Here is a 16,618-nt window from a genome sequence, read left to right on the forward strand (position 1 = left end):
GTGATGGTGTCTTTAGGATGACTAGGATCAGGGTGTGCTGTGGAAAAGTCTTTGTATACTGTAAATGTGCATTGTTCTTATTGTTAATAAAAAGCAGATTGGCCAATAGCTGGGGATAAAGGGATTGGATGAGACAGCCTGTCACAGAAAGAATTCTGGAAGGAAGAAGGGTGGAGTGAGAGGAGTTACCAGCTAGACACAGACAGAGCAAGATAGGCACTCTCACTGAAAAAAGGTGCCTCCACACGGCAGAGAGTAAATAAAGAATATGGGTTAATTTACCTTGTAAGAGCTAGTTAATAATAAGCCTGAGCAATAGGCCAAACAGTTTGTAATTAATATTAAACCTCTGAGTGATTATTTTCAAAGTGTCTGTGGGGCCGGGAGGGACAGAAAAGCCTCCATTTACAAGAGTGGTTCTCATGAAGATGTCTGTGGCTTTATAAGAAAAGGAAAAAGAGGGTGATGCTGGCCAGGCGGGTGCTTGGGGCCTCACACAGGGCGGCACTAGGATCGGTGGAGGCTGCTCTTGGAGGTTTAAAGTCAATATGGGGACGCAGCCAACATTGCTACTCTACTCTTCCTAAGGATGTCACTTATAGGAAACTAAAACACTTATTGAACTCCAAAAATATTATGTTAATTGATGTTAGAGATACATGGGAAATTCTTAAGCATGGAAAAAATACCTGGACCAATCAATATACCATTGGATGAGGCAGGTGAAGCTCTACAGAGGAACCCAAGGGACTTCAAAGAAAAGTACCCTGAAGTGAAGCCATCCAAATCTGACAGTCTAGTGTTTTCTTGTTTCGCTCGAATAAGAAGTAAGCAGGCCATGGACACAGCATTATCACTGGGCTTTAACAGTGCTCAGCACTATGCTAGAGGCTGGAAGGAATGGGTAACCTGTGAAATGTCAGAGAACAAACAAGAGAATTGAGTTTTGGAATAAGAGACTCTGTCCTTGTGTTCATACCTTCAAGGACAGCGGATGAAGCAAAACAAAACTCCAGCCTTGGCATCAAAGGTTAATGGATTCTGTATAATCCCCGTCTGTGAACTGAAGACACTGCTCCCCTGAACATTTTCAGAGTCTACTGAGGACTGAGATAATATGAATTGCCATTGAAATCTACAGATTCTACACTCAATTCTTAAATTGTTGGTATTCCAAAAGATCAGGTAGCTTGTATTATCTAATCGAGTAGAATCATGCGAAAAGCAAAAATAGTGTGTTAACAAGCTTTCCCGATCTTAAACAATAGCTAAGCATCGATCTTAGGCGTGTACTTATAGTTCCAATACTCAGGCTATTGAGGCAGACAGATGGCTGTAAGTTTGAGGCCAGCCTGGACTACAGAGGCGCTGATGCACAATCCTAATTAGTCTTAATAATAAAAACCCAGAGTCATATATCTGGGTAAAAGCTGAAAGATCGGAGAAGTAAAGGACCAGCCGCATAGTCATCTCTTACCTTTCTGACTCACCCTGAAAAGGGCCAAGTTCCTGTCTATGCTCCTTGGCTCACTTCCTCTCTCTGCCCCACCTTATCCTTTCCTGTCTCCTGTCTGTGCAGACCTCCAGACCTCTGTGATCAACTAGTGGCCAGTTCCACTCTCTGATCTTCAGGCAAGCTTTATTTGTAACAACACGAACAAAATATCACAAGACCCTGTCTCAAAATAAAAGCAAAGGAAAGAAAAGAAAGGATCTGGGGTCCAAAGAAGTAAACTCTGAACAGGAAAGCACATTTACAGCATCTAAAGATTCATGGCCATGTGTGGCCACAATTAGTAACAATGGAACTAATTTTTAAAATGAAAGTTAAGCCAGGCGTTGGTGGCGCAGGCCTTTAATCCCAGCACTCGGGAGGCAGAGGCAGGCGGATCTCTGTGAGTTCGAGACCAGCAACTACAAGAGCTAGTTCCAAGTCAGCCTCCAAAGCCACAGAAACCCTGTCTCTGGAAAAAAAAAAAAAAAAAAAGAAAGTTAATTTGAGAATACAAATGTCACACGTTACAACTGTGGAAGACAAACTAACCTGAAAGAGATCAGGAAATTTTGTAGGATGTTCTGTGGCATGACTGAATTGTCGAGTGTGTGTGTCAAAATTTATCAATGCAAACACAAAGGTATGTGTTTTTACAAGTAATATACCTCAATTTAAAAACTAATAAAAACAAATATTTATTCCCCCCAAAAAAAAGAAAAGGAAAGAGAGACGTTCTGCCCTTCCCACTATGTGGGGCCACACTGAGAAGGTAGCTGACTGTGAGTCCAAAGGAAAGTTCTCACCAGGCACTGAATTGGCGGCTGGACACCCTGATCATGAGATTCTCAAATATATGCATGGTAGTGTCTAAGGCTCCTTTGGCTGAGGCAGGAGCTGGTAGCCAGTATTCTGAGTTCAGCCTTGGTGTTAGGCTGGTGTGAATAGAAGCCATGGCTCTCCTGAGTAGGGGTGGAAGGCCACAGTGCAGGAGTACTGTCCTTAAAGTCACAATGAGGAACTGTGGAGAATAAGCCACTGCTAATTTCAGGAGTCATCACCTGGCTGTGACTGTCTCCTGGGCCTTTCTGTAAGAGAGCTCCTTCCGCATGAGGCCAAAGTCACTATTTCTCTACCTGTCTCTGCTTGTCAAGTCTCTCGAGAGATCCCAAGAGCAGGGTCCTGTGTGACTTCCTCTGTGCTGACCTGGTGTCAAGGTAAAGCCTAAAATCCATGGAATCCCTAAGATGCTGGAGCTGCCAGGACCATGGGAGATCCACCTAGGAAAGCTACAAGCATGGAATGGAGCCAGCCCATGAGCCAGGCTCTCTGCTGCAGGTGGCAAACTGGAGAGGCGGGGCTAGATAAGCCCTTTGGAGCCCAGATGATTCCATCACAAGCTCCAAATGCTGGACTTGGAGCTTCAGGATTTGCTGGGGTTTCTGTTTGCTTTGACCGAATTATCCATTATTAGGCCTCCATCCTGCCATTTCATAGTGAGAATGTTTACTCTGTACCATTGGGTGTTGGAAGTAGGCAATTTGGTTTTTGATGTTTTAGAGCAGTGGTTCTCAACCTCCTAATGCTGTGACCCTTTAATAAAGTTCCTCATGTTGTGGTGACCCTCAACCATAAAATTGTTTTTGTTGCTTCTTCATAACTGTAATTTTGCTACTGGTATGAATGGTAGTGTAAATATCTGATAGGCAGGATATCTGATATGCAACCCCAGTGAAAGGGTTGTTCGACACCCACCCCCAAAGGGGTCATGACCCACAGGTTAAGAATCACTGTTTTAGAAAAATCACAATTTAGAGTTACATAAGTCTCAGAAGAGACTTTCTTTCTTTCCTTTTTTCTTTCTTTCTTCCTTCCTTTCTTTCTTTCTTTTTCTCATATCTTGGTTAGTCTTGACTGGCAACTTGATATAGCCTGGAGTTATGTCAAGTTATTTCTGAGAGGAACACCTCAACTGAGGAATTGCCTAAGTCAAATTGGCTTGTGGGCATGTCTGTGAAGATCTGTCTTAGTTGTTAATTGATGTAGGAGGGCCCAGCCCACTGTGGTGGTACAATTCTCTGGGCAAGTGGCCCTGGGCTATGAGAAAACTAGCCAAGCATGAACCTGTAAGAGATCTAGTCAGAGAGCAAACAAGTGTTCCTCACTGCTGTCTGCTTCAATCCCTGCTTGGGTTTTTGCCCTGACTTCCTGCAATGATGGACTATGACCTGGAAGTGTAAGCCCAATAAACCCCTCTGTGGTGGTTTGCATGAGAATGACCCTCCCGTGCTCAATATTTAAATACTTGGATCCCAGCTGGTAGACTGTGGGAAGTATCAGGAGGTGTGTGGAGTAAATGTAACCATGTTGGAGAAGGTGTGCCCACTCTCGGTCCAGTGTCCCTCTCTGCGTCGCTGCCTGTGGATCAGGATGTAAAGCTCTCAGCCCATGCCTGTCTGCTGCCATGCTCCATGTCATGATGATGACGGACTAATTGTCTGAAACTGTAAGCCAGTCCCCAGTTAAATGCTTTCTTCTGTAAGTTGCCTTAGTCATGGTGTCTCCTTAGGAGAATCAAACAGTAGCTAAGACACCTGCCCTTCTCGGAGTTGTTTGATTACAGCAACAGAGTAAAACGAAGACCGCCTGTTTTTATTGTGGAAAATGAATGTGCACATATGTATATTTGCTGAACTCTATTCTACGAATAGTTCCTTATGACATGTCCTCAATGCCTAGATGCTTGTATGTAGTTCTTTTATACAGTGACCCTGTGCTTTGCAGTTTAACTTGCATTCAACAAAGGGCATCAGCAACCGTGGCAGGAAGTTCCCAAATGAGTTTGCCCAATGGAATTTGCCTTTATGAATTCCTGCCAGATTGTAAAGAAGCCTGGAGCTAACCTGTTGGTTACAAATGGCCTCACCATGGACCAGCAAAAACCACAGGGCTCAAGTGACATTATCTTCAAAGAGCCAGGCTGCATTTCAGACTTTTAAACAGTGCTGAAATCACTGAAGACCATGAGGGCATTTTCTTTTATGATTTATTTATTTTTATTTTGTGCGCATTGGTGTTTTGCCTGCATGCATGCCTATGTGATGGTATCCAATCCCTGGCAACTAGAGTTACAGACAGTTATGAACTGTCATAATGGCACTGGAAATTGAACCCATGTCCTCCGGAAGAAGAGCCAGTGTTCTTAGTCACTGAGCTATCTCTCCAACTATGAGGACTTTTGATGTTAGACTTGATGCATTTTGCATTAGAAGATGGCCATCAGCCTATGGGGATAAGAAAAGGAAAGCATGGCTTAAAAAAGATGTGTTTTGGTGTTAAGTTGCCAAGGGGTGGAGTTGTGGTGCTTATTATTTCCAACTTGACAGAATCTACAATCACCTGGGAGACAAGTCACTGGGCATGCCTCTGAGGTGTGGGACATTCCTCTACACTGTGTGAATATGTGTCACTGTGACTGAGTTAATCAAGAAGCAGACTAGCCAATAGCTGGACGGTAGAGGTTAGGAGTAACTTGCAGAAAAAAAGAGAGGACAAGGAAAAAGAGGAGGAGTCTCAGAATCAGGAGGATACACCAAGAAGAGATGAACTTGTCGTACTGAGAAAAGGTATCGAGCCACATGACACAGCATAGATAAGAAATATGGATTATTTTAAAATGTAAGAGTTAGCTAGTGGCCGGGCGTTGGTGGCGCACGCCTTTAATCCCAGCACTCGGGAGACAGAGGCAGGTGGATCTCTGTGAGTTCGAGGCCAGCCTGGTCTCCAGAGTGAGTGCCAGGATAGGCTCCAAAGCTACACAGAGAAACCCTGTCTCGAAAAACAAAAAAAAAAAAAAAAAAAAAAAAAAAAAGAGTTAGCTAGTAACAAGCCTGAGCTATCAGCCAAGGATTTATAATTAATATTAAGTCTCTGTGCATTTAGTGGGGAGCCAGCAGTCCCTGAAAAAAAAAAAAAACTCCACCTACACTGAGTAGATATTTAGATGAAGTTAACTGAGGTACAAAAGTCCACAAGGACTGTGAGTGGCGCCATTCCATGGGCTGGAGTCCTGGACTGAATAAAAAGGACCAAGTGAACTGAGTGCCTTCCTTTCTGGCTTCCTGCTTCTTGACTGAGGGCTACCTCAAACTCTGGCCACCACACCTTCCACAGCACCATAGAATGTATTTGCAGAATGCGGGCCCAATTAAACCTTTCCTTTCTTAAATTGCTCTGTCAGGCATTTTGTTACAGCAAGGAGAAAAGTAACTGATCTAGCGGTTTCCAGATGGGCCAAGTTTCTCCACTGCCGAGTCTGCCAGCAGAAGCACGCATCTGGCTCACGACCTCAAGTGCCCGGTGAATCGGTGTTTCCTGGGCTCTCACACGCTTTCAGGAGAAGTCTGCTCACATCTCAGATGGAGAAGCCGAGACCTAAAGCTACCGCCTCAGACAGACGGTACACAGAGGCAGCTAAAGAGCTGAAGAGCCTGAGGCCAGGGGTGACATTGTGCTGGCCAGAGTTCCCCCATGGGGAGACTGCCAGGACACCCTGAAACCTGCTGCCTCACGCGCCTCCCTGACCCCAGTCTCACCCTGGAGGAGATGTGCTGTGGGCCAGGGGTTGCACACCAAGACCCTTAATGCATGCCTTGTCCCCGACTCTTGAACTCTGGGCAAAAGGCCACATTGGTCACAGATGCAAAAAGAGGAGCCCAGGACTGTGAGATCTAGCGTGTACTGTCAACATGCAGTCAAGTGGCAAAGCAGGGACCTCAGTCCAGTTTGTCTGTTCTTACCCACTGTGTCAAAATCTTGTGCTGTGTGAGGTTTTCTGGGGAGGCATGAACAAACCAGGACACTGACAGCAGAACAAAGACCCAAACAGCCCCACCTAAGTCTGTCTTGGTGAGCAATGACTATTTTTGGTTGTCAACTTGACTACATCTAGAATTAACTAGAATGCAAATGTCTGGGCACACCTGTGCAGGGATTTTTCCTTGATTAAATCATTGGAAATGTGAAGATCCACTTCTCATCTGACCTTTGAGGTTGGAAGATCCACCTTTGATTCAGACCACACCTTCTGCTGGCAGCCTATGTAAAGGACATGGAAGAAGGAAGTTCTTTCTCTTTGCCTGCTTGCTCTCACTTTTGCTAACAAGCCCATTTCTTCTCTGGCATTAGAGCCCACTTCTTTGGGATTCTTGTGTATTCTGAAGACCAGCTGAGACATCCAGCTGATGGACTGAACAGTTACTGGATTCTTGCACCTTCTGTCACAGGCAGACAGCCATTGTTGGACTAGCTGGAGCACCACCTCTAAGCCATTCTAGTAAATCACAGAGAAAGAGGGACGGACAGACAGACAGACAGACAGACAGACAGACAGACAGACAGACAGACAGACAGAGATTTGTTCTATCTGTTCCTCTGGAGAACCCTAATTTAGTGAACAAATGAGTTTACAGAAACAGAATTGAGAAGTTCCTTACAAAAACATGTCTGTATCACTGAAAAACCCACTTTTTCATAGGTGAAGGCTCACAAAAGCTCCTCCCCTAACGCTCTTGGAACATGCAGGCAGCTCCTTCAATGAGTCAATTGTATATAACCTTGAGGAGAGACCTTGTAGGTCTTACTATATTTTGTGAGTTTCCTAAGCCTTGAAGTTTTATTAGTTTTCTAAATCATATGAAACTCCATTCTTCCTCCAGGAGAGAAGCAGAAAACACACACACAATGCACACACACACACACAATGCACACACACACACACACACACACACACTTACCACCACCACCACTGCCGCTGCTGCCACCACCACTACTCTGCCTCTTCCCCTGGCTCCTAAATTCTTTCTTCCCCTGTTTCTGTGATGTTCCATGAACGTTGGGGGGAGGGGGATATAGATGTGTAATTATTTTCTTCCCTTTAGGGCTGAGCCACAATGACAATCATTTGTTTGACTTACCAGCTTGACTGGCTATGACTCTCCACAATAACCACTGCCCACTGTGAAGAAAGAAGTTACCCTCAGTGACCAACCACGTGTACTAACAGCACTAACAATCTATAGGCAAAACCACAAGTGATTTCAAGGCCATTTGACAGGCACATCGCATCTGCTTAACAATTGCAATGGCCCCTTCACTGGGGCCTGTGACCTCCTTAGCAAAGGGTTCTCATCCCGGCTTACACTAACAGATGTGAGGTCCTGATTGTAGAGTGGGCCTCATCCATTTGGCAGTTGCTTGCGCCCATAACAGTCATACCACAATTATACCAGAAGGCACATCTAGCCTGGCAGGTTGGTCGTGTGATATGCAATGTCTATCTATAGCATGCTGGTATGTCCCAGCAGCCAGCACAGCATCTCCTGAAACAGTGGGAGTCAGCCAATAGGGAGGGAGCTTCAGGCTCAACTCCAGCTTAATTTCTTTATGTTCTTTAACCAAAGCATGCAATGTCTTCAGTACATAGACGTAGCCATTTAATTCTGGTTTATAATGAGCAGTAGTGGAAATATCTTTTATGATTGGTGGGGCAGGGACATCCCTAAGCAGTAGGTCACAGAGAGGTGCCCTATCCCTAAGCAATGGTACCCTAAGCAATACCCTTATGGCTTTCTGGGTATGCCTCTCACCAATGCAATGTACTTGTGTCAAACTCTGTAGCTTTTTTTTTTTTTTAACTATTCTTCCAGGTGATTTTTCAAATCAGCAAGGCACCAATGATTAGCATTATATATAATGAAGCTTTTGCTGGGTGTGAGAAGGGTCTCAAAGACCTGTCACCATCAGCTCTGAGAAAATGCCAGTTGGTCTTGGGATTCATCAGTATGTATAATGTTTAAAGAAGGAAGAATTCAGGTAAGTGTGGTGGTGCACGTCTTTAGTCAAAGTACCAGGCAGAGGCAGTCCTGTGAATTCAAGGTCAGCCTGGTCTACATAGTGAGATGTACAGGACAGCCAAAGCTACATAGTGAGATGCTACCTCAAAAACTAATGAATAAAAGTTTCCCCTGGGCTGGGCGTTGGTGGCACACGCCTTTAATCCCAGCACTTGGGAGGCAGAGGCAGATGGATCTCTGTAAGTTCAAGACCAGCCTGGTCTACAAGAGCTAGTTCCAGGACAGCCTCCAAAGCCACAGAGAAACCCTGTCTTGAAAAACAACAACAACAACAAAAAAAAAAGTTTCCCCCAATCCAAGTAGTCAAGAAGGTGAACACACCTAGCTGCCTTACTTACTGTACTGAGCCTCTGGTAAGGCTCTGTCATGGTAAGACTCTGTCTTCACGTTGTATCATGAACTTTCCTTTCCTCTGGATTAGAGGCAGGATGAACCTGAGGGATGTCTTGTCTCCTCTACCCTCTTCCTCCTCATCATCTGTTCTTCTCATGGGTTCCTCATTTTGGGTTCCCAGAAGTGTCTTTCGCACATAGCTAATTTGCACCTTCTTTTCCTTATACCAGCTATGAGAAATGGCAGCCAACACTTCCATTTCTTCCTCCAGTTGTCCACATTTCCCACCAAATCCGAGACTAATGCTCAGGGCGCCTGCGTGTCTCTTTCCTATCAGGCTTTCCCCTTACACAGGGCAGAGAGCTCAGGCTCAGTTGCACATCATATCATTTACAACAAATGCTGTGGGACTCCACCAGCCTCCTTGCAATCTGCCCTTACGTGCCACTTTCAGATATTTTACTCTCTGGTAATCGAACTTTCCTTTGGGCCACCAGGCCCAAATAATGACACGGAGACTTATTATTAATTATGAAATTAATTATTATTAATTAACTTAGGCTTGTCCCATTAGCTCTTAGACCTAAGCGCTTTTACCTCATTTTGTATTATTCTGTTTCTCAATAGCATCTCCTACTTTCACTCTCTCTCTGCCCACAAGTCCCACCTATCTCTCCTGAACAGCTATTGGCCATTCAGCTCTTTATTAAACCAATCACAACACTATGTCTTCACACAGTGTACAAATATCCCACAACATTTCCCCCTTTTGTCTAAATAAAAAGAAAAGGTTTTAACTCTAACATAGAGTTAAATTACCTGGGCAGAATCAGAATATAAGCAGGGACAAACAGGAAATCTCTCTCTTCTCGTCTCTTCTCTTCTCTTCTCTGTGGAGACGCTGAGCAGACACTATGTAGACCCCAATGGAATAAGAGGCCCAGATCTTTCCTCCAGTAAGAAGAGACCATGTGGAAATACTTAAGATTATTAGAAATGGTTTAAATAATTAAGTCAGAGCTAGCTAATAAGAAACCATAACCAATTTCCAACAGCTTTATAATTAATATAAGTCTTGTTATTCATTTGGGATTGGCACAGCTATGGGACCAGGCTGGGGGTGGGGAAACCCACACTACAAGGGAGCAATGAGAAAAGGAGAAGAAGAGAACGCCAGGGGCCAGCCACCCAGCCTCACAACCAGCCACGAAGGAAGAAGGAAAGAAATGTACACAAAATAGAAAAAGGTAAAAGCCCAGAGGCAAAAGGTAGACAGTATAATTTAAGAAAAGTTAGCTAGAAATATGCCAAGCTAAGGCTGGGCCATCATAAGTAAAAAATAAGTCTCCATGTATTTATTTGGGAGCTAGATGGCAGGCCCCCAAAGAGTGAAGAGTAAAAAGAAAAAAAAAAAAAAAAAAAAAAAAAAAACAAGACCCAAATGCAATTTGTAACCAACCCCCCTAAATGATGAAAAACATCCATAATCCACCAAATGACCAAAAACCACCCACCCCACTTCCTGGGAATGTGGGCATCGTGTTCTTTAGACTGTTTCCTTTTGTCTAGGGATGATAGCATCTTTAGAGGACCCTGAGAAAATTGAGATAATGGTCAAGTCCTGGAAGAGCTAACTCTGTCATTTGTTGTCCAGACTCTGTGTAACGGGAAAGTGCAGAGCTTATCTGAAGTTCTGTCTGGAGTAGTCAGTGAGGCTGGACCAACTCAGCTAGCAGGTGTGAAGTTGTTCTGGATGCAGAATTTTGAGGATACAGCATCAGAGGCATTCTGAGAGGCTGGATCACCTGGGCTACTGGTCTTCATTGGTGTCTGGTCCTTTTGTTCTGAAAACACACAAACTTTTAAAGGTAACATATATCTTCATTAACACAAGCAATGTGTACAAGTCAGCTAAAGATGATTTTTTGTTTTATGTTTGAGCAGGTGAAAGACATCTGTTAACTTTACAAGTCCATCTGGACTGCATAAGCAAACTGTAATATAAATCTCTACCCATCCCTCTGAAAGGATGGCATGTAATAATAAGTCATGAGGACGCTGCAGCCAACAAGATGTCTCATCCAGTCTCAGAACTGTTCCACGGATGCTACACAGCCTGGGTTGTGTGCCTCATCAAGGCAGCTATGCAATTGCTTCTTCCCAACTCATCTGTTGTTCTGTTGGTCCCCATCTGTGTTGTGTAACATTTACCCAGGGAGACTTGAACAAATTCTTGTCACTCCAGATGGGCACCAACAAAATTACTCCAGTCCAGCTTTCAAGCAACTTGAAAGACCCAGTGAAACCCCAGGCATGAGGTTCACTTAAGACAGCCATCCAGGAAGACAGCTGGACCCTGCCACTACTGGGGAGCCTGTGCCACTCAACACTGACTACCAGGCTAAGGAAGAGAGAGGCTGCAGGCACATGACAATAGTATGGGGTTTGGGGTGGCAGCACTCTTTAGAAGGTTCTGGAATCCCAAACCCCTGGCTCAAGAGTAAGGCTGACAGCCAGCTACAAGAGTGAGACATGGTTGTCCTGTCCTTCAGCCACTCCAAAGCCTCATGGTCCTCTGCAGGCCTTGAGGAGAGGCACTGACCCTGCCCTCTTTGGCCCATTTTGGTGACCTTTTTCCTAGCCACACCCTGACCCCAGATCATTGAACAGAGACAGAAACAATGGTCTCTTCTGGGCAGAACAATGGACCAAGGCTGTCTAGTCACTTTATGACCTGACACAGGTTTTAGCATCTTGTAGATGATGACTAGGGTCCCTGAAGAGAGTCACAGCCCTGAGAGCACATGGGCACCATAAAGGGGGGGAATGTCTCTCTTAAACCAAGGACTGACTTATCTCCATGGCTCACACAAGGGTGCTGGGGAGACAGAGATATCAGTTTTGTCATTTAAAACAAAACAAAACAAGGGAGCTGGAGAGATGGCTCAGAGGTTAAGAGCACTGGCTGCTCTTCCAGAGGTCCTGAGTTCAATTCCCAGCAACCACATGGTGGCTCACAGCCATCTATAATGAGATCTGGTGCCCTCTTCTAGTGTGCAGATACACATGGAAGCAGAATGTTGTATACATAATAAATAAATAAATAAAATCTTTAAAAGAAATGGTTCAAATGCTAGGTCCTTCACTGTGACCTTACACAAATCACTCCCTCCTTACTTCCATAGGGGCAAAACCAGAGTGATGTGCTGTGTCACCCCCACCACCATTCCCACCCCCACCCCCCGCCAGAGAGGGCACAGAGAGAGGCAGTCAATGATGTTTGGGAATTGTCCCCTCTGCCATCTGTCTCTGCTTGGCTTCAATGGTCTTCACCTTTCTGAGGTCCACCTGTGTCATAGCTGCCTGTTAGTGACCCAGTGTAAGACATCCCTCTCCAGCCTCCGTAACCTTGGTGGGACTTCAAATTTCATGTCTTGAATGCAAATTTTCACATCATGATCAACTAAAGCCCAAGGTCAAAACCAAAGACAAGCCCCAGCTGTGCTGTCAGGACCCAGCCAGGGACTCACCCCAGCTCTACAGTTTTAAGCCTGACCCTTCCTTAAGGTGGGCCTCGGTCACCCACCAGAACCCCACAGGCTGAGTGAACTGTTTACTGAGGACAATCCCTGTCCTGTGGCACACCATTCCTGAGATAGTGAGGATCTGGTTGATGGGCTTGCAGCTCTGGTCACCTCAAAAGCCACCAGGCGGAGTCATCTAGGAATCAAATGGAGAAGTGGCTTTGCTCCAGGCAGGCAGGTCTGCTCACCAGCCTTTGCCCCATCTCTCTCTCACAGGAGCACCTGCCGTGGGTGGGTCTTTTGTTCACTACCGATGCTAACCTCACACCTCTAAGATGACTCCTGACAGCCAGCAGCCATGAACAAGTAACCTCCTCCACTTCCATCCCTCTCTAAGAGGCATTAACGAGGCCACTCCACAGTGTGTGTGTCCTGCCTGGGAACTCCTCAATGGCAGTGTGAGAGTCTGACCCGTTTCTGTGTCCAGCCTGGGCCTGGCACACATTGGCAGAGTAAAAATCTGCCAAAACCTCTGAGGGGAAAGTGATTGCCCTATAAGTGTGAGGACTAAAGTTTAGACCCCCTGAACCCTTGTAAATGCCAGGTTCATTATCCTCACTTATGAAGGCAAAGACAAGGGATGCCCTGAGCCAGCTAGCTAGCTAGACCAGCCAATCGTCAAGCTCTGAGGTTCAAATGAGAGATCCTCCCTCAATATGTATAAGGTGTTGGGCAATCAATAAAGACTTGACACCATGGCCTCCACATGTATTTGCACACATGTGCACCCACATACAAGGAATCATGCATATATGTGCCCATGCATTTCACACTCACATACATAAGCAAATGAAAAAAATCTCTTGAAAATATGAATGACTTCTAAGCCACCATCTAAGGCAAATGGCAGCCCACAGGCCTTGCTCTGTATTGAGGAGAGCTGATCCCCAATGGGGCAGCCAGTGGATGACTAATGAGCATTGACTCCGATTGCCCCATCCATCACCCTGCTGGAGCCCCTTTCCTTAAAGAACATTAGGGAGCAGATGCATCATCGGTGACTGGAGACCCAATAAAGCAGGCACCTTGAGAAATTTAGTGTTCAACCCGTAAAGGCCTTAAAAGCATTTTTCAATTATGAATGGCCTGGGGGGAGTCATTCATTCCTCGCTGGGGGAAGAATAAAGATGGAAAATAATAGCATATCAATATTGCTGCGACTTAGCAGGATTAATCTGGGAGAGTTAAGGACCTTGCTTGTCCCTGTTGCCTGCATGTTCAGGTGCACTAGGAAGAACTCTGCCAAGGTGATCTTCACCAGGACACCTGTGGACAAGGCCACCTCCCAGTGTGTCAGACCCTTCAATGCCTTGGCTCTCCCTTTATGTCCCCTGGGGCCTCACCCTAGCACACTCCCTGGCTCTGAGCCATCCTCCTCACCAAGAGGCCTCCAAGGGCCAGCCTTCTCCTGCCACTCTGCTTGCTGGTATTAGAGTTTAAAGGGTCTTTATCATGTGGTGATGACCACTCAGTCTCTATGAATTATGTCATAACACTAGAAGACAGCTCAATCTATATGTATTATATCATAGGGCTAGACCTGCCCTTCAAAATGCTTGTGAAAGCCGTGTTTCTATATAATACTCTGTTTCTATATTATTTCTGTAATTTCTTATGAATTTCAAACTATGCCAAAAGAAGATCTTATAATAGAAAATATGACAATGATCATCGTGGTGCTCTGTATTCCCTTCAGACCGGGGACTAAGCCACACCAGGTGAGGGACAGGCATACTTGGTGAATGATGGTGGGCCCTCACCTCGCCTCCCCACCTGTTGGTGGCATGTGGAAAGGCAGGAGTGCGGTTACATTTTTGAAAGCCAGGTGTAGAGAGTGGTCCCAGCAATCAGGAGGCAGAGGCAGGTGGATTTCTGAGTTCCAGGCCAGCCTGGTCTACAGATGAGTTCCTGGACAACTAGGATTACACAGAGGAAACCCTCTTTTAAAACTCCCCCTGCCAAGAAAAATAAAATATGGGAAATGAATTTAAAACATCTAGGAAGCCTCAGTGGCTGTGTATTTCTAGTGTGATAGGCAGGATGAAGCCATCACCCCCTCTAAAGAGGCTTAGGACCTAATCCCCAGAACCTAGGAACATGGAAAGGGATGAAGGGAGGGGGACAGGGAGAGGGACTAAGGTCACCCTGTGACCCTGAGATGAGGGGAGCATTCTGGATCACCTGGGTGGATCCAGAGTAGTTGTAGGTCTTCTTGGTAGAAGAGGAAGATAGGACAGACAGGCAGGCAGGCAGACAGACAGGCAGGCAGGCAGGCAGGCAGGCAGGCTGGCAGACAGACAGACAGACAGACAGACAGACCGACCGACCGACAGACAGACAGACAGACAGACAGACAGACAGACAGACAGACAGACAGACAGAGAGTTGAAGCTGCTGCACAGCTGGCTTTGAAGATGGAAGAGAGGTCGTGAGCCAATGAGTCTATGAAGCTTCTAGAAGTTTAATGAAACAAGGAAACATCCTTCCTTACAGCTTATAGCACCACCCACACTGATTTTAGCCCAGGAGGTCCAAAGAGATCTCTGTTCTGTAAGATACATAGACAGACAGACAGACATGCCTATAATGGTCAGCTGGGTGCTATGATCCAAGGCATCCCAAACAGTGGGATATCCACAAAATCCCAAGGCAGCATCCCCAACCAGGGACCAAGTGTTCAGACACATAAGCCTGTAGGGAATATATTACATTCAAATGGCAACAATCACTATAATTAGGAGACTGGCAAGATATCTACTGTATTAATGATGCACCTAAATAATAACTATTATTATTTAAATAATAACTAATAAATAAATAATAAATAATAACAAAATAATAACTGATTAAATTGTATATTTATAAATTCCTCTGAGTGGGTAGTAAAGTTCAGAGAAAATTTAAATGTTTCTCAAATGTCTTAGTTTGCTTTCCATTGACGTGATAAAAACTCTGACGAGAAGCGACTTGGGGAGGAGGATTTATTTCAGTTAACAGCAAAAGCCATGTGGGAGGCAAGAACTGAAGCAGAAGCCATGAAGGACCACTGCTCATTGGCTTGCTCCCCATGGTTTGCACAGTTTGTTTTCTTATACACCCCAGGCCCTCCTGCCGGGAGTGGCAGTGCCCTCTGTGGGACATCAATCAGTAATTAAGAAAATACCCACACACCTGCCTGTAGGCAGTCTTACTGAAGCATTTTCTCAGCTGAGTTTCCTTCTCTGCTAACTGGCTTTTTGTTAAGTTGACAAAACTCTAAGCAGCACGCATGTGGTCCTTGCTTGGAGGCACCCATTTGACCCTTTTATATTACTTTGAGCAAGGTAAGGCAGGACAGTGTTCTCAACCTTCATGTTACAAATGGGAAGCTGGGCTCCAAGGGATTAAGAGACCTCACCGAATCAAAGAAGCAACAGCAAAGAAAGCAAGAGGAGGAGTCTTATCCTTACCCTGGCTTTTGAGCAACAACAACAAAGGGGTCAAAAACTTCAATTCAGAAAATTGAAGATTTATTTAATTGTGTGTGTGTGTGTGTGTGTGTGTGTGTGTGTGTGTGTCTGTCTGTGGTGGACATGTGTAAGGAAGGGCAGTACTTTTGGAGGCCAGGAGAGAGTGTCGGCTCTCCTGGCACTGGGGGTCCTCTGCAGGAGCAGCAAGCACTCCTCACCCCCAAGTCGTCTCTCCAGCCCTCATGGAAATTTTTGGGAAAGCATTTAAGAAGCAAGAACAAGGTCCTCCATTCCGGAGTCTGTGAAGATTCCCGGGTAGTCTGAGTGCTGATATGTAGAGTCGGGTGACAACGAAGCTTGGAATGTGCAGAAAAGTAGATCTGATGCTGGATGGTCTGTGGCCTGAATGTTGGGGGACACAACCAGAAAACCAGGTAACTTCCTAGGACCTGGGGAAGAGAGATATATGCTATTCCCACTTCCAGATAGTACCCAAGGAGGCCGGTGGGAGTGGCTGGGAAGTGTGTGGCTTGCAGGAGAATGGATGGCTTCATTCAGCTTCCTGAAGGTGATTTACTGTAGAAGAGATGGATTGAAATGAAAATTTTAAATCTAAAAAAGAGAGGGAGACATCACTACAGACACCATAGACATTACAAATATTTTGAAATTAATAAGCTGATAATGTATAAAGTTTTACATTAATGAAATTTGATCATTTAGATGAACTGGAAAAATTTAAACTCATCTATTATGTGGACAAAGAAATAGAAAATATAGATAGTTCTCTCTATATATATTGAAGAAAAAAACATATCTGTCTTGGTGAGATTTTATTGTCAACTT

At 45.0% G+C, this 16,618-nt stretch overlaps 1 pseudogene; it reads left to right on the forward strand.

The window, feature by feature from the left end:
- Window positions 1-465: 465 nt before the first annotated feature.
- LOC100753167 lies at window positions 466-978 on the forward strand (annotated as a pseudogene).
- The last annotated feature ends 15,640 nt before the right edge of the window (window positions 979-16,618 follow it).

Source organism: Cricetulus griseus, chromosome 2 (assembly GCF_003668045.3).
Source record: "Cricetulus griseus strain 17A/GY chromosome 2, alternate assembly CriGri-PICRH-1.0, whole genome shotgun sequence".
In the NCBI taxonomy this organism is placed as follows: domain Eukaryota; kingdom Metazoa; phylum Chordata; class Mammalia; order Rodentia; family Cricetidae; genus Cricetulus; species Cricetulus griseus.